Source organism: Eptesicus fuscus, chromosome 5 (genome assembly GCF_027574615.1).
Source record: "Eptesicus fuscus isolate TK198812 chromosome 5, DD_ASM_mEF_20220401, whole genome shotgun sequence".
Classification (NCBI taxonomy): domain Eukaryota; kingdom Metazoa; phylum Chordata; class Mammalia; order Chiroptera; family Vespertilionidae; genus Eptesicus; species Eptesicus fuscus.
This window is the reverse complement of record NC_072477.1, coordinates 9,805,057-9,819,912: the sequence shown is the minus strand read 5'-3', so window position 1 is coordinate 9,819,912 and position 14,856 is coordinate 9,805,057. Positions and strand designations below refer to the sequence as shown.

At 52.0% G+C, this 14,856-nt stretch overlaps 1 protein-coding gene across 1 annotated transcript in view; it reads left to right on the top strand.

Moving 5' to 3' along the window:
• Positions 1–4,591: 4,591 nt before the first annotated feature.
• Positions 4,592–14,856, top strand: part of DGLUCY (D-glutamate cyclase) — a 59,208-nt gene continuing 48,943 nt past the window's right edge. Inside the window, exon 1 of the mRNA XM_008148421.3 lies at positions 4,592–4,744. The gene's annotated coding sequence lies outside the window, so the exon portion shown is untranslated. The remainder of the gene's footprint in view (positions 4,745–14,856) is intronic.

Here is a 14,856-nt window from a genome sequence, read left to right as displayed (position 1 = left end):
CCCAACTTCTCAGAGCTTCAGTTTTCTTATCTTTTTTTAAATATATATTTTTATTGATTTCAGAGAGAGAGAGAGAGAGAGAGAGAGAAACATCAATGATGATGAGAGAATCATTGATCGGCTGCCTCCTGCATGCCCCACACTGGGGATCGAGCCAGCAACCTGGGGAATGTGCCCTGACCAGGAATCGAACCATGACCTCCTGGTTCATAGGTTGAAGCTCAATCACTGAGCCATGCCGTTTGGGCCAGTTTTCTTATCTTTGATATGGAATTATAGTGTCTGCTCCAGAGCACAGCTTTCAGGGTCAAATGAGACAACCCCTAAAATAGATAAACCATGAACATGGCATATAGTAAAAACTCAGTAAACGGTTACAGTTTCGAATATGGTTGGAAATAATAGCTGTTATTAACATGGGAGCAAGTTTAATTTTCAGGACTCAAAGGATATATTTCAGAACACCCTTTCCATCTCCTCTGGCTCCCACTGATTCATGCAGTCAACAAGAATTGATTGAGCACCTACTATGCTGATTGAACACCTACTATGTGCTGGTGACTTTGTTAGGCACAGGAGACACGGCCGTCAACAAAACAGGTGTGTTTCCTGCTGTAGAGCAGCTTGATATCTAGTGGGAGAGTCAGACAACCTAATAATTTTATGAATTTAGAATTCCATAAAGTAATGAGTGCTTTAAAGGACAAAATTTGGGAGCTCAGAGAACTTGTAACAGGAAGTGCTGGTTTGGTCTGGGGCGGGGTGGGGGAGAGGTCAGGTAGTTGTCTGGAAGAAGTAAAGCTTAGAGATCTGAAGATAGGGAAATGACTAAGCCTGCCCCTATATCCCTCCCTGGACCTGTAGGGGCTCTGAGGCCTGTTTGTCTTTATGCCTTGGCTCCCCTGGACTCTGGGGGTCTCATCCCCGGGGGGATGAGGTTCAGACTGTAATATTCAATGAACCCCCTCCCTCCTTTCCCTGAGAGAGGCCAGGCAGACAGGAGATGAGAAGTGCCATTGCACTTGGCTGAGACAGTGGTATGACCCTGCGGAGGGGGAGATCCCGCTGGAGGCCCAGCCTGGGCAGGAGACAGCTGGAAACCAGAGCCCAAGCCCTTCCAGCTACCTTTGCGGATGCAGCTGACAGGAACCTGCATTTTTCCTGCCCTAAAGTAAACTTGCTGCCGAGTATTGGCCGATGGCTGATGGTTTCTCCTTGAGGTGTCAGGTAGGGCCTTGGACACGCCCGCACCATGGAGCTGAGACAAGAAACAGACTTTGCTCTCTCTCCCGCAGTTTGCAGAAACCTGATTTCAACTAGAGGACAAATCAGCTTTTGAGGACTGTTCCCTCAGCCCCACCATTACCAGAGGTGACCCAATCTGGACATTTCGTCTCTAAATCAGATTGAGGCACCTCTTTGGAAAAAACATCCTGAATTCTTATTTCTGTCCCCCACTGAGTCCCTTCAATTGCCTTTCCTTTTCTTAACTTTTAAACAGCCACGATTACCTGGCATACAATAGTTACCCGGGTTTAATTTTTAATTTTCGAGGGGGCCTCATTTTAGCTGAGCAGTTGCAAACAATAGCTTGATTATACTTCTAAATTCTCCGGACACAAGCAATTGCTTCTTTCCCCAAACACGCTCTGATGCTCTCTGACTATTTCTCCCTTAGCAGTTTTCCCTGGATCTCAGCCACTGAAGAAACCAACTGTAAACGTTTGGCATTCCTGGTGCCTCTGGCCATCCACACAACTTCACCTTCTGGGGCTCTGCATTTCAGCGTCGGGCCTCGAGAAACCAGGAAGGAAAGGCCAGGCGTATTCCAGGCCCGGAGCTCTGCTTCTTTATAAACAGTCATTCTCCGAAGGTGCAGGTTAGGGTGTGGCCACAGGTTTCTATAAAGTGGTGTGTGTTTGTTTTTTCATGGTAAAATATGCATGCCATGAAAACTAACCATTTTAATCATTTTTAAGTGTGCAATTCAATGGCATTAGATACATTCCTAATGTTATACAACCTTCACCATGATCCATTTGCAGAGCTTTTCATTACCCCAAACAGAAGTTTGTTTACTTATTTTTTAAATATATTTTTATTGACTTCAGAGAGGAAGGGAGAGGGAGAAAGTGATAGAAACACCAATGATGAGAATCATTGATTGGCTGCCTTCTGCACACCCTCTACTGGGGATCGAGCCCGAAACCCAGGCATGTGCCCTTGACCGGAATCAAACCTGGGACCCTTCACTCTGAAGGCTGACGCTCTATCCACTGAGCCAAACCAGCTAGGGCCCAGACAGGAGTTTATACACATTAAGCAGTAACTCCCTATTCTCCTCTCCTCCAGCCCCTGCTACCAGTGGGATTGTTATATTGTAAACCAGCAAACTAACACAGGAGACACCTTAATCAATAAGCCAAATTAATTTGGAGTCCTTTTATTATGCTAGTGCTAGCGGGCTCAGAGTAGAATATCTCTGTCAAATTCTGGGCCCCAACGTGGTGGAAGTCTTCCCTATTTATACTTTTTTCAACTCTTTGTCTTCCAAATTTGGAACGAGACTTCTGGGCCTTCTGGGAAAGAAGGCCTGCATGCTGGGACGGGACCGTGAGATCATATCTCAAGGCCTGGCCTGGCGCCAGCACTGACAACTCTGTCTGGGGCATAGTTTATGGCCTCTCTGGAATGGGAGTAGTCTTATTTTTCCTTATTATTTAAGCAAGCAAGCGTTTACAGAAGCCAAAATAGCAGGGTTAAAATTTCAAACAGCAGTTTTTACACAAGATGGAGGTTACTATGCTTCATTATCAGGTAACATTTGTCCTTTTGTGGCTGGCTTATTTCACGTAACATAATGTCTTAGAGGTTCATCCATATTGTAGCCTGTATCAGAATTTCGTCCCTTTTCATGGCTGAATAATATTTCATTGGATGTGCATACCATCTGTTTATCCATTCATCTGTTGATGGACACTTGGGTTGTTCCCATCTTCAGTACTTTTCTAATAAAATTTAACATGGTAGATGGGATCTGGCTCCTCTGTGACCCAGGAACAGTTTAACAACTACCTTTCACTTCATCTCATTCTCTAGAAATAGGCCATCACTCAGGGAAAGCTTGACATCAGGGCTCTGTAGGCGAGCTGGGGCTGGTGAGGGCGAGGGATGGGTAGCTGTGGTCACTATGGACCTTAGCAGAATTATGCCTGAGGGGCCAGCTGGTCAGAGACAGCACCTGGGTGGGTATTGCACCACCTAAGGTTTCTGATTCTATAGTAAAAGAGAAAGTTCACTCATTCATTCTATGAAACCCACTCCTTTCTTTAATTTTTATTTTTCAATGACAGTCAACATTCAATGCTATTTTGTATTAGTTTCAGGTATACAGCATAATGGTTAGACTTTTATATTTTACAAAGTGTTCCCCCTGACATTTCAAGTACCCATCTGGCGCCACCCATAGTCATCGCAACATTATCGACTATTTTCCCTAGGCTGTACTTTTACATCCATGTGACTATTCTGTAACGACCAATTTGTACTTCTGAATCTCTTCCCCTTTCACCCAGTCCCTCCAACACCACCACCCCCCCACCCGCCACACACACACTTCCCTCTGACAACCATCAGTCTGCTCTCTGTATCTGTGAGTCTGTTTCTATTTTGTTTGTTCTAAATCCATTTGTTTTATCACTCACTCATTCCAATATTATTAAAATGGCGGTGGTAAGAAAATGGGCCCTGTCCACCCTGAGCTTGCAGCCGCTAGAGGCAGAGAGAAGAAAATCTGTGCAGGCGATGCCTGTGGGTAAGGGCTTTAGGAGGAGTAGCACAGCGCTCTGTGGGACACACAGCGGCCACCTCACCTGCTCACGGGAGCCAGGAAAGGAAGCCACCCCTCGGCCAAGCCATATGGGAAGGGAAGAAGTTAGCCAGACGGAGGCAGAGGGCAGAAAGAAGGAGCCAGACACAGGTAGGGACATGGACGGGCCTGGAGCTGAAGGGAGGACCTGCAGTGGACTCAGCTGTGGGACTGGTGCTGAGAGCCAGGGGAGGCGGGGCAGGGAAAGCCACGGGCTCGGGCAGGGACCTTCGGTGAGTGACTTCGGATGGTGTTTGGGCGTAATCCTCGGGCAAAGGAAGAGTCCTGAGGCTTTGAAGCAGGAGCCAGAGCAGCAGAAAGCAGGTCCTGCCTTCCCCTCGAAGGAGGCATCCCTCTGAAACGCACGAGAGCCACCGTCTATTGGGCATGAAACGACCAGGAAACAGAGGCCTAGACAGACCCGTGGTGCCCAGACTGCAACCCTGGCATCAGATCTTTCAAAGTCCCCGGGGTGAGGCCAGCCAAGCCTTTGCATTACGTGTCCCTGTTTCCAGAGAGGGCAGGCTAACTCCTGCAGGGAGGCTGAGGTACAGGCTTGCAGGGTCCGCCCAGCCGCTCCCTCGAGGCTCTGCGGCTTTAAGAACTGGGGTGGCTACCTGCCAAGGAGGCCACCTCCCCCCCCTCCCCCACCAAGCACAGCCCACGTGACCACGTGAGCACAGGCTGTGGACTGAGGCTGTGACAGTCTCTGGGGCTGGCCTAGGGGCGCTGACCAGGCCCTAGCAGGACAACCCGGGGATGCGGGCCAGCGAAGAAAGAGGACCTTTCTGCCTGTTTGAGGGAAGCACATTCCGCAGAGCTGTGGAAACAGAGAGGAACTGTGTGTAGCCCTAGGCCAGCCGTCCCAAACAAACAGTAAGTCAGGAGGGCTGGGAGCACAGCGCAGACCCGCCCTCCCGGCCCCCAGAGGAGCGGGTCTGCCCACAGCCCGCCCCGGGGCTGGCAGGGCACAGCCAATGAGCAGGGCAGAAAGTTTCCTGAAATCCTCCAAGGGGGGTGGGCGGGGGGGGGGCGGGGCGGGCTGGGGTCTCTGTTTCTCTCTCTGAAAAATCTGAGGCTCAGCTCAGCACAGGATGATTGGCAATAGCTCAGGTGTGGGAAGCGTTTCTCCCCTCTGTCCTCCCTCCTGCTGGGCCTTGTGGTCCCTGTCTTTGCCCTGAGAGTCCCGAGGCCACGTGAAGGCAAAGGAAGTGAAACTGAAACCCGTCTGAGGTACCTGGCAGCTTTGGGACAGGAGCTCGCTGCGATCGATCGATCGATTGGGTGATGCAGCTAAATGACCCACCTGGGGGGTGGCCGTGGGGGTGAAGGGACTCCAGGCTGCCACCGACACTGGGGCAATCGGCCGGTCAAAGTTTCCTGAGCGCCCAAAGGACACCAGCAGGGACCTTAGAGAAGAGGTGGCGGTAAGGCGGCACCCAGGTCATGACCTCCACCTGGAGGCGGAGTTCAGTCTATTTTCTTCAAGGCTTTGTCCAGACCAAAGGGCTGCTTGTCTCCGTCTCCACTGGGGCCGGGACCGACTGGGCGCAAGTGACCGCAGTGGTGTGCTCCTGACTTGTACGCCACCAAACCCCAAAGGCAAAAGCACGTGGCTTTGGGTTGTCTCCTCTCTAGCAGTATCTGTGCCTCCCTGCCTCCGCCTTCATTACAGACAATTGAGAGCTTACCTGCCATCCACCTTACTTCATGAGAACACAGGCAAAAGTTCGCATGTTGCAGGGGGAGGGGGAGCAGGTAGCAGGTTGAGATTACGTTGGCAGAAAGAAGAATGTAGGCATTGATTGGCAGGCAGAGGAGGGAAGCTCATTTGTGTCTGCCAGATAGCTTGACATGTTTTATTTGTAAATTGGAGCATCCCTGGAAAATGGGGACATTTCACATGTGATTCTGAAAGGTCTAGCAGCACCAGGCTCTCACGGCAGCAGGGCGGCTAAAGCTGGAGCTCCTGGTCCCCAAAGTCCCCATTCACACTGGAGGCACTTTGCCTTCCCCACCCACTCCCCAACCTCTGCACCTGCCTGCTTCCCACAGGCCTTGAGGATTGTTGCTACTCCTGCCCTCCGTAATAATGAATCTCTTCTACTGGGAGCCTGTGTGTGTACGTGTGTACGTGTGTGTGTGCGTGCGTGTGCGTGCACATGCACACCACAAACACAGGTAGGCTCTCTTTCAATTCGTTTCAATTAATCTCTCCCTTTTTCAGTTGAGGACGGCAGATGCACGAAACCAAACGTACCCCTCTCCTTAGCATATTTCAGCAGCCTTCCCAGGCGACCTGCCAAATTGCTAGATGGTATTTGCATTTTTTTTAAAAACTGAGTGCGTTTTGTTATTTTGGTTTAAGGATTCCCCAGCCTTCCTTAAGGCGCTATTTAATTTATGCCACACGTACAGCTTTCAAAGCATTTCTTAAATGCACATGAGTTCATTTTTATCATTCCAGCAGTTCTGTGAGGTCCGTAGTGTGGGCCCTCTTCTGTACTCTCTTGGGGAAAACCAACTAGTAAAGAAGCTAAATGACTTGCCTTGATCCTGCAGTAAATTGCAAGACAAGTTAATATTCAGGCACAGCTCCCTGGAAAACTAAGTGTGTCCTTTTGACTGCACAGAATTGTAAAAAGTTATGCTTTGACTAACATAGTGACTAAGGGTATGATCTCCAGCATACTTGTCTGACTGCTGGTTAGGCCACTCCTTAGCTACAAGTCTTTAGGAAAAGTCTTGAATCTCCCTGCGCCTCCTTTCCTGTAAAATAGGGATAAAAGCCCTCATTTGCGAGTGTTGTGTGGAATAAATGAGATGATACATGTAAAATGTTTGGAACCATGCCTAGCAGAGTAAGCTTTCAATAAATATCACGATCTGTACAAAAATGATTATTCTCTGTGCCTTTGGGAAATACTCTGTATTAGGTAGGATATGGGCTAAGTTGTAACCAAAAGCCCCCAAAATACATTTGCTCAAAAAGGATAGAAGTGTATTTCTCTTTCACCTAATAGCTAAGAAGAGGTAGATGGTCAGGACAGATAAACAGCTCTACTCCACAGGGTCACTCAGGAACCCAGGCTCCTTCCATTGTGTTGTTCCCCATCCCTACAATGTTCTCTTCTGCATCGTCAAAGCTGGCTCAACATCACGTCCACCTTCTGTTCTGTCTGGAGGAAGAGGAGGGATGGCAGTGGAGGGCAAACAGCCCCGCTTAAACGATATTATCTATAAGTTGTCCATGTCCTTTCACTCAAAGGCCATTGGCAGAACTTGGGCACACTTAGCTGCAAGTGAGTCTGGGAAATGGTAATGGCTAGCTGGGCCAACTAAATACTCTACAACTTAAGAGCTCCCTTCCTAAAAGGAAGAAAGGGAGAGCAAAAATTGGGAACAGCGTATGTCTTTGTGCCATCTTACCACAGACGTGTGCTCTGGACCTGAATTTGATGTCACTAATGCCTCCTCGGTCTGCCAGTTCCTCAGCCCACCTGTGCTCCGCGGCCTGTCTTCTGGATGCCTCATGTACTCAGATTTCTTCTTTTGCAAAACCCAGGGCAGCTCCTGGCTCTGTGTTTCAGAGGAACACCTCTGGTGACAATGTGATCATCGCCTGCAGACCAGTCAGACTGTTTACTGGGTTGGGCAGCCTCTTCCTTTACTGCCCAAGCCTCCCAGCAAGAGTGGTACTGGGCTCCGTTGTTGTTGTTCTTTTTCTTTTTCTCCCCCCCCCCCCCCCCGGCTCCTCCTCCTCCTCTCCTCCTCCTGCTTCTTCTCCTTTTTCTTGATCCTTGAATCTCTGTGGTCTGAGGGTTCAGCCTCCATGATGTATACTTTCCTGAAATCACTAAGTAACAGCCTGGCTCAATGAAAGGAATTACAGATCAATGTTCCATTTCATTATGGCAATAATGGAGATTGAACAGGTCAGGGAAGGGAACACCAACCGTCTCAGGGGAGCTTGTCCAGAACCAAAGAAGGAGATTTGATGAGTACAAGAAGGGGGCCCACACTACCAACCTCACCAGATGAAGAAGGACATTTGTACCTGTTGAAGGCCTACTGTGTGCCAGGCACCTACTAGAAGCAGAAGTTAGAGCACTAAATAACAAGGCAGGCACCTGGGAAATGGTAGTGTCTAGCTGTAGTACTTTATATTAAATTATTTCATCACATTCTTACCAGTTCTTCAAAGCATGTATGTTTTTCACTTAGAGAATATATTTTTATTTATTTCAGAGAGGGAGAGGGAGAGATAGAAGCATCAATGATGAGAGAGGATCATTGATCAGCTGCCTCCTGCAGGCCCCTTACTGGGATCAAGCCCATGACCCTGGGCATGTTCCCTGACCAGGAATTGAACCATGACCTCCTGGGTCATAGGTTGATGCTCGACCACTGAGCCACACCGGCCAGACTATTTTTCACATTTTAGAGACAAAACGTTATTTTGGGAAATGGTAAGGATGATTTTGAACCCACATCTGTCTGATTCTAAAAATCCTGCTCTTTCTATTATCACCTCATCTGCCTCCAATCACTTTCTTTGCTGGAGAGGGAATCTACTCTATATACAGAAGTGACCTTGACCCCTCTGCTGGACACCTTGAACCAGTGACTACTGTTACCTCTGGGGGCACCTTCCTCTCTATCCTGCATCTCTCTCTAATCGCTCTTGTCCACTTATCCTTCTTTGTGGACCCACCGAGCTGAACCCCACTTCTGGAGCCTGCTCCTCCCTGGCGTGCTGGCTGCTGGAGGAATTATTCAGTCCACCATGTCTATCTGACCCATCACAGTCCTGGGTCCCCAAGGCTGCCTAGAAACCCTTGCAGATGCCCCTAGATACTTCACTGCCCCCTTGCCATCGGCATATCCTCTAAACTGTCCCTCTTTCCTCGGCCCTTCTTTTAATCGGTTTTATTGTCTCTCATTGTCATTGATAGAGAATCCATCCTTTCCATTGATAAAATGGAACAAAATTGAGGCCCCAGGAAACTCTCAAGGTCCTCCCTGGCAACCACCCAGCGTACCTCCTCCTCTTCTCCCCCCTCCCATGCCAGGGAAGAGGCGTGCTCCTGCCACAGCTGACCTTCCCTTGTGTACCACATGCCCTCCCATCTCCCCCGGAACCTCCCTCCACGCGTTCTTCTCTCTCGCTCACACCTTCAGCCTCTTCTCTACCAGCATTATTCATCAGTACCTGAACACGTTCTTGGTGCCATGGTTCCGTCTAACTTCTCTCTTCAGTTTCCCTTCCTCTCTCCCTTCACAGCCACGCTTCTTGAAAGAATTATCTACACGGGCTGTTTGCACTGCCCGCCTGCCCCTTCAGTCCTCCATCCCCCGCTGGCTTCTGTGCCCACGATCGATCGATCGAAGGCCCAGGCAGAAGTCAGGAAAGAGAGCCACATCCAGGACAGTCGACACTCCTAGTGCCTCGTGTCGGTACTGTTGTCACGGCCGCGCCTTGAGCTTCTCCCCCGTGGCTCTCTGCTCTAGGTTTCCAACCTCCTTCGCTGGACATATTTTTTTCCATATCCTTCACAGAGGCCTCCTTTGCTACCCACTCCCTCTCGGCACCCCTTTAAAATGTAAAACACATTCGTAATGTAAAGGCTGTACACAAAATTTGCCAACCCCTGGCTCACTCTCTTCTCCCGATATCTACATCTCAATGGAGTTTTGTTGTTTCTTATTGTGATGCTTGTGTCATTTGCTAAAGTAAATAAGCTATGAGTTGGACCAAGGGTCAGATAACCATACCCACCGGTGACCCGTGCAGCCACTCCTGCACCCAACACATTTAGTGCAAGTGCCCCGGACCCCTGGGCATTGTGATGTGAAGAGCTGCTGGGGGAGACTCCGCTCTCTCCTGCTGCCCCCTCCTGGCTGGCGGTGGTTGAGTCCGAGTGGAGTTCATGCGGTTGCTGGTGTTATTGATGCGTCAAAACCTGTGCAGTGGAAAGTGCTGTAGCACGAATCTTAACCCTGGTGGGGATGGCCACGTTTATTATTTCTTGTAGGGTCCTCAGACTGTTTGCGTACAGGTATTATATAAAAAGAAGAATTATCCTGCACTGAACACGTACCATGTGCCAAGCATGGCTAAACATGTATCATTTCATTTCATCCTTGTACCAACCGCATGAGCTCCATGTTCCTTGACTGTTGGCCATTCCCTCTGTACAGCAATCAGACTGAGACCCATGGAGGTGAAATACCTGGCCCACGGGACTCAGGGCTCAGGGAGCTCATCCGTCCTCCCAGCTCCAGCTCTGACTCTAAAACCCACGTTCTTAACGGCTCCCCGAGTCTAATTCAGCGGGAATTGTGTGGCACCAGGAATCTGCACTTTTACAAGGGTTCCGCTGCAGGGGTTCTGGAGCGCTGCACTTTGAGAACACGGCCTCCCATAAACAGAAGCGAAACTGCTCCCCGCCGAAGGATGGAACCGTGCATGCAGCACCAGCAGCCTCATTCTGGGTGAAAGGAAATGCTGGGCCTGCAGCCTTCGGTGAGGAAAGCGGAGATTAGAAGAGGTGGTCAGATGTGAAGGCATCTGACCTCTCGCTGCCGCTCCGGCTTCCCTACCCCTACCCCTCCTAAGCCCCAGAAACGTGCCGCTCAGTCAGAGTCACCCGGGGAGGCCTAACTTTCCCCCCTCCTGAGAGGGGCCCCGAGCAAGTGTCCCCCGCTGTGAGAGCGCTCACCTCTCAGGGACGCCAGCTGCCCAGGGGAACAGCAGCGCATCTTAACCTAAACGGTTTGTCCTCCTGGCAAACCCCTTTCCTCTCTTAGTCAGTCAGACCTGGTGCTCAGGCTCGCAGATCAGATCTGTTTGCGGCCCGATAGGCAGAGACAAAAGGAAAAAGACTTCGTTATCCTCTAAACACAATGAATCTGTAATGAAACAAGGCAGCCCGGGCTACAACCATTCCTTGGCTCACTCTGCTTTCCAGTAGCTAATCTGTGTTTGGCAAGGAATCGGGTGGAAACTACCCTCCCCCCCGCCCCCACCTCCACCTGGCGGCCCATGTTTTCTCACGCTTTTGTACCTCTCTTTGGCTCCTGGGTAGGGTTGGCCATAATCCACAGAGCAGGGGCCGGTGCCCACATGCCCATGAGGGTCAGCGACGAGGTGGTGCCCAGCAGAGAAGAAATAGAGGGGAGAAAACCAAAACTATGCTCCGTGTTGTGCTGGGTGTGTGACTGATACGATTTAATCTCCCAGAGAGCTGTTGGGGTTATGTCTTCATTGAATGAATGAGAAAACAGAGGCACAAATACACACGTAACTTGTGCAAGGCCACCCAGATAGTAAGACCACCCAGATAGTAAGACCACCCAGAGCCTGGAATCAAACCCGGCGTCCTTGGCCCCTTCCACGTAGTCGTGGGCCACTTGCCACTCTCTCGGGCCACTGCCTCTGTGTCTGTTCCTCAGAACAGATCCTCGACTTCCAGCCCAAACAGTTCCCCTCACAGGCCTTGGCAGAAGGCCACTCGCCCGGGGCTCCAAGAATAACGTAAATACAATGAACCATTTTAAAAAACGAGATTATATATGTCGAGCACTCAGCCCAGTGCCTGGCACTTTTTGAAAGTACTCAGCAGACCTCCGGGCATTGTCGGGCCCCGAGCTGGGCGTTCCTGGCTGCAGGAGATTCCGCTGACAGTTTGGGAACAAACACTTCTTAAGAGACTATAATGGATGGTCGAAACGGGAAAGCAAAAATAGAGTTGGACTCAAGAAATGTATGATCCAACTGGGGAATTGAAAGCGTTGCAGAAAGAAATGAAAACACAATTCATAGCCTCATGCCTAGCCCTGATCTCGCCAACTACAAAACGGGCAGCAGCTTTGGCGAAAACGACTTTGCATCTTTTGGGGCCTCCGTGTCCTCGTCGGAAAAATGGAGACACTACCGACCTCAAAGGGCTTTCTTGTTAGGCGTGCGTACGTGTCCACCCTTCGTAGGACACAGTGGCAGCGGGCGATGCTTGTGTGATTTCCTAAAGTTAATAAGCAAGGAGTCAGACCAAGAGTCGGGTAGACAGCCACACCCACTGGCGACCCCTGCTGCCGCTGCTGTACCCACCGCATCACCACATGTAGGGCAAACGACCCCCTCCCAACACACACACACACACACACACACACACACACACACCCCTGGGCATTGGGATTTGAAGAGCTGCTGGGTGAGACTCTGCTCTTTCCTGCTGCCCGCTCCTGGCTGGCGGTGGCTGAGAATCAGACGCTGAGTCCTGGTGGAGTTCATGGCCTGGTCGATGCGTCAAGACTTGTGTAGGGCAAAGTACTGTACTTCTAATGAGTTAGAAAGCTTCCCGTCCACCCTCGGTTGCTAGCTGACTATGTGACCATCCCGTAGTATGTACATAACCATCCATGCATAACGGTTGGTAGGTGTATATAAATGAAGCTGGTCGAGCTTAGTTCGTTTTTATCTGGATGTAGGCCAATCACATCTTCTGAAGACATAACTCCGAAGACATAACTGTTGGAGTTATGTCTTCATTGAATGACCGGACGTGGAAATTACGCTGTGCCCGTGGCGAGGGCCCCGAGACCAGAGCGGAAGGAGCATTCCGGTGCTCCTCCTTTATCATAATGTCACAGACACTCCAGCTCCAGCTGCTTCCCACATAAACGGGGTTCCCTGACTCGTCGAACTAAGGCCTTCCCGAGGAGGACACGCGCGAGATGCCCTGGATCCAGGGGGTACCCTCACGGCCGCAGCGCTGTGGGTTGGAGCTCTTCCGGAGCCGGTGTGCTCTGCTCGTGGTGGTCGAATGGCCCGAACAGTCCAGCCCTCAACAGCTGCAGCCCTGAAGGCCTCTGCCCCCCCCCCCCCGCTCCCCAGCCCTCCACCTTCTCAGGACGAGTCCTGAGCCTCTTTCTGACCGAACCCCCCCAGGCCACATGGAGCAAGCCCGCACACGGGGATAGAATTCTGGAATTGGCTTAGCGTAGGTCGCAGGTTCCACACCCAGATCCGTGGGGCAGAGGCCAGCTCCTTGGAAGCACGGGGTCCCCACATGGGAAGGGGGCGCGCTTGGGGAGTGCGGTTTGGCAGGGAGACCGCCTCCGTGCTCACCACGGGGAACGGCTCCTCTGCCATAGAAAGGAGTGAGCAGGCTGGGTCTGAGAGCGAGCCCAGAGCCCACGGTCTCGTTGGCCTGGGAGTGTCACTGGTGCATCTACCAGCGCCACCAGCCAATTCCGGAACGGGGCCTGTTTCCTTCTGGTATGTTTCCTTCCCCGATGAAGGCCGATACTGCGGCCATCGGATATTTACTCCGCCTGAAAGCGTTCAGGGTGGTGAAGAGCGCTCCTGGGTGCCCGCCACGTGCTGGACCAGAGCTTTTCTCCGTCCGTTCTCCGTGAATGCTCCCCAGCTCCCTCTGGGACGGGCGGCCTCCCCCCGGTTCACAGATGGAGAAGGAAAGGGGGGTTAGGGGACTTGTCCAGAGTCACTCAGTTCACCGGTGGGAGAAGGGAGCCTGGAGCCCGCAGGCCTGTGTTGCAATCGTCTCCAGTTTGTGAGGATTCCATGTGTCACAGCGAGTCCCCCGGCCAGTGGCCCTATGCGTGGGGACAGCTGCTTCGGAGCAGGAGCGTGTCTTCCGTTACATTTGTGGCAGCCAAGGACTTGGTGAGTGTAGAAATCTGAGGGCAGGGATCTGCTCATGGACCTGCCCCACGGGACAGAGGGCGGGACGGAGGGCCCGGGAGAAACAGGGCTGCCCAGCGTCATCGCTGGCCTCCTCCCCCTCACACCTCCTCTCCAGCAGCTCGGGCGTCAGCTCAGCCCGCTGCAGACGTGGTCTCCTCACGCGCCCATGAAGCTCCTTCGAGGCAGGTGCGATCATTCTCCCCGTGCTATAGATGAGGAAGCCGGGGAGCAGCCACGAAGGCTGAGGCCACAGCACGTGGCCTGTCCCCGTGGGCTGTGCATCCTCACCGCCATTTAGACACGACTGCACGGACCCTTTGAGAGGGGGACCGCTGATCTCACCTGGCTGGCAAGCGGCTGAGTCCGGATTCGAACTCAAGTCCTGTCTGACCCCAGAAACTGGAGGGGTGGTCTCTCTCACTTAAGGAAAACCGTCAGGGGGCGCTCTTTGGCCTGCGGATCCGGCCTGGAGAGGCTGTCCCACATGCTCCCGGGAGAGAACCAACATGGGTCCTTTCTTGGGTCATCTGTGCACATCGGTGTCCCTCTGCCCTGCTCCCCACTTTTTCCCTCCCCCAATCACCGTGTAAGGGGCCCTGACCAAGCCCTGGGAGGAGCCCCTTCTGAAGCCTGGGGCCACATCACCCCTCGATGATGCCGATGCCGATAGAAAGCCTTTTTCAGCGTTAAGGGCTCTCACAACAAACACACAGACGCTGGGCGTGGATCAGGTCCACCTGAGCCGTCGAGGGGTAACAACGGCCGCGGAGAGGTGAAGCGAGGAAGTGGCGGCCGCCTTTCTCTGTGTTCTGTTTTTAGCCTGAGCTTTCAAAGCAAGTAGGTGCCATGGTGATAGGTGCCATAGAAATAGATGGAGGCCGGGCCGTTCCCATGGAAATGCACTCGTGGTGGGGAGAATGGGGTTCTGCTGTGTTCTGGCTGCTGCCGAGGGCAGGACCCCAAAGGGCCCGACCCCCAGACCAGGGCAGAGGGCCGCTATCGGATGGCCTCTCGAGGCTTCTGACGTTCTCGCTGTGATGGTCTGAGGCCCCCGAGGGCACAGCGTCCCTCCACGGGCACCCCGCAGCCCTCCCAGGGACGTCCTGGAGGTGCGTGGCCTCTGCCCAGCACAGCGATCACCCACGTCGGGAGCCCGCCGCCCCCACTCTGCCTGCATGTGGAACTGCCGCTGGCTCTATGCACGGAGTGGGTAATCAAGAGCCGTGGGGCGGGGACCGAGTCCCGAACATTTTCAGGAATACTCATAAAATGAAACCTC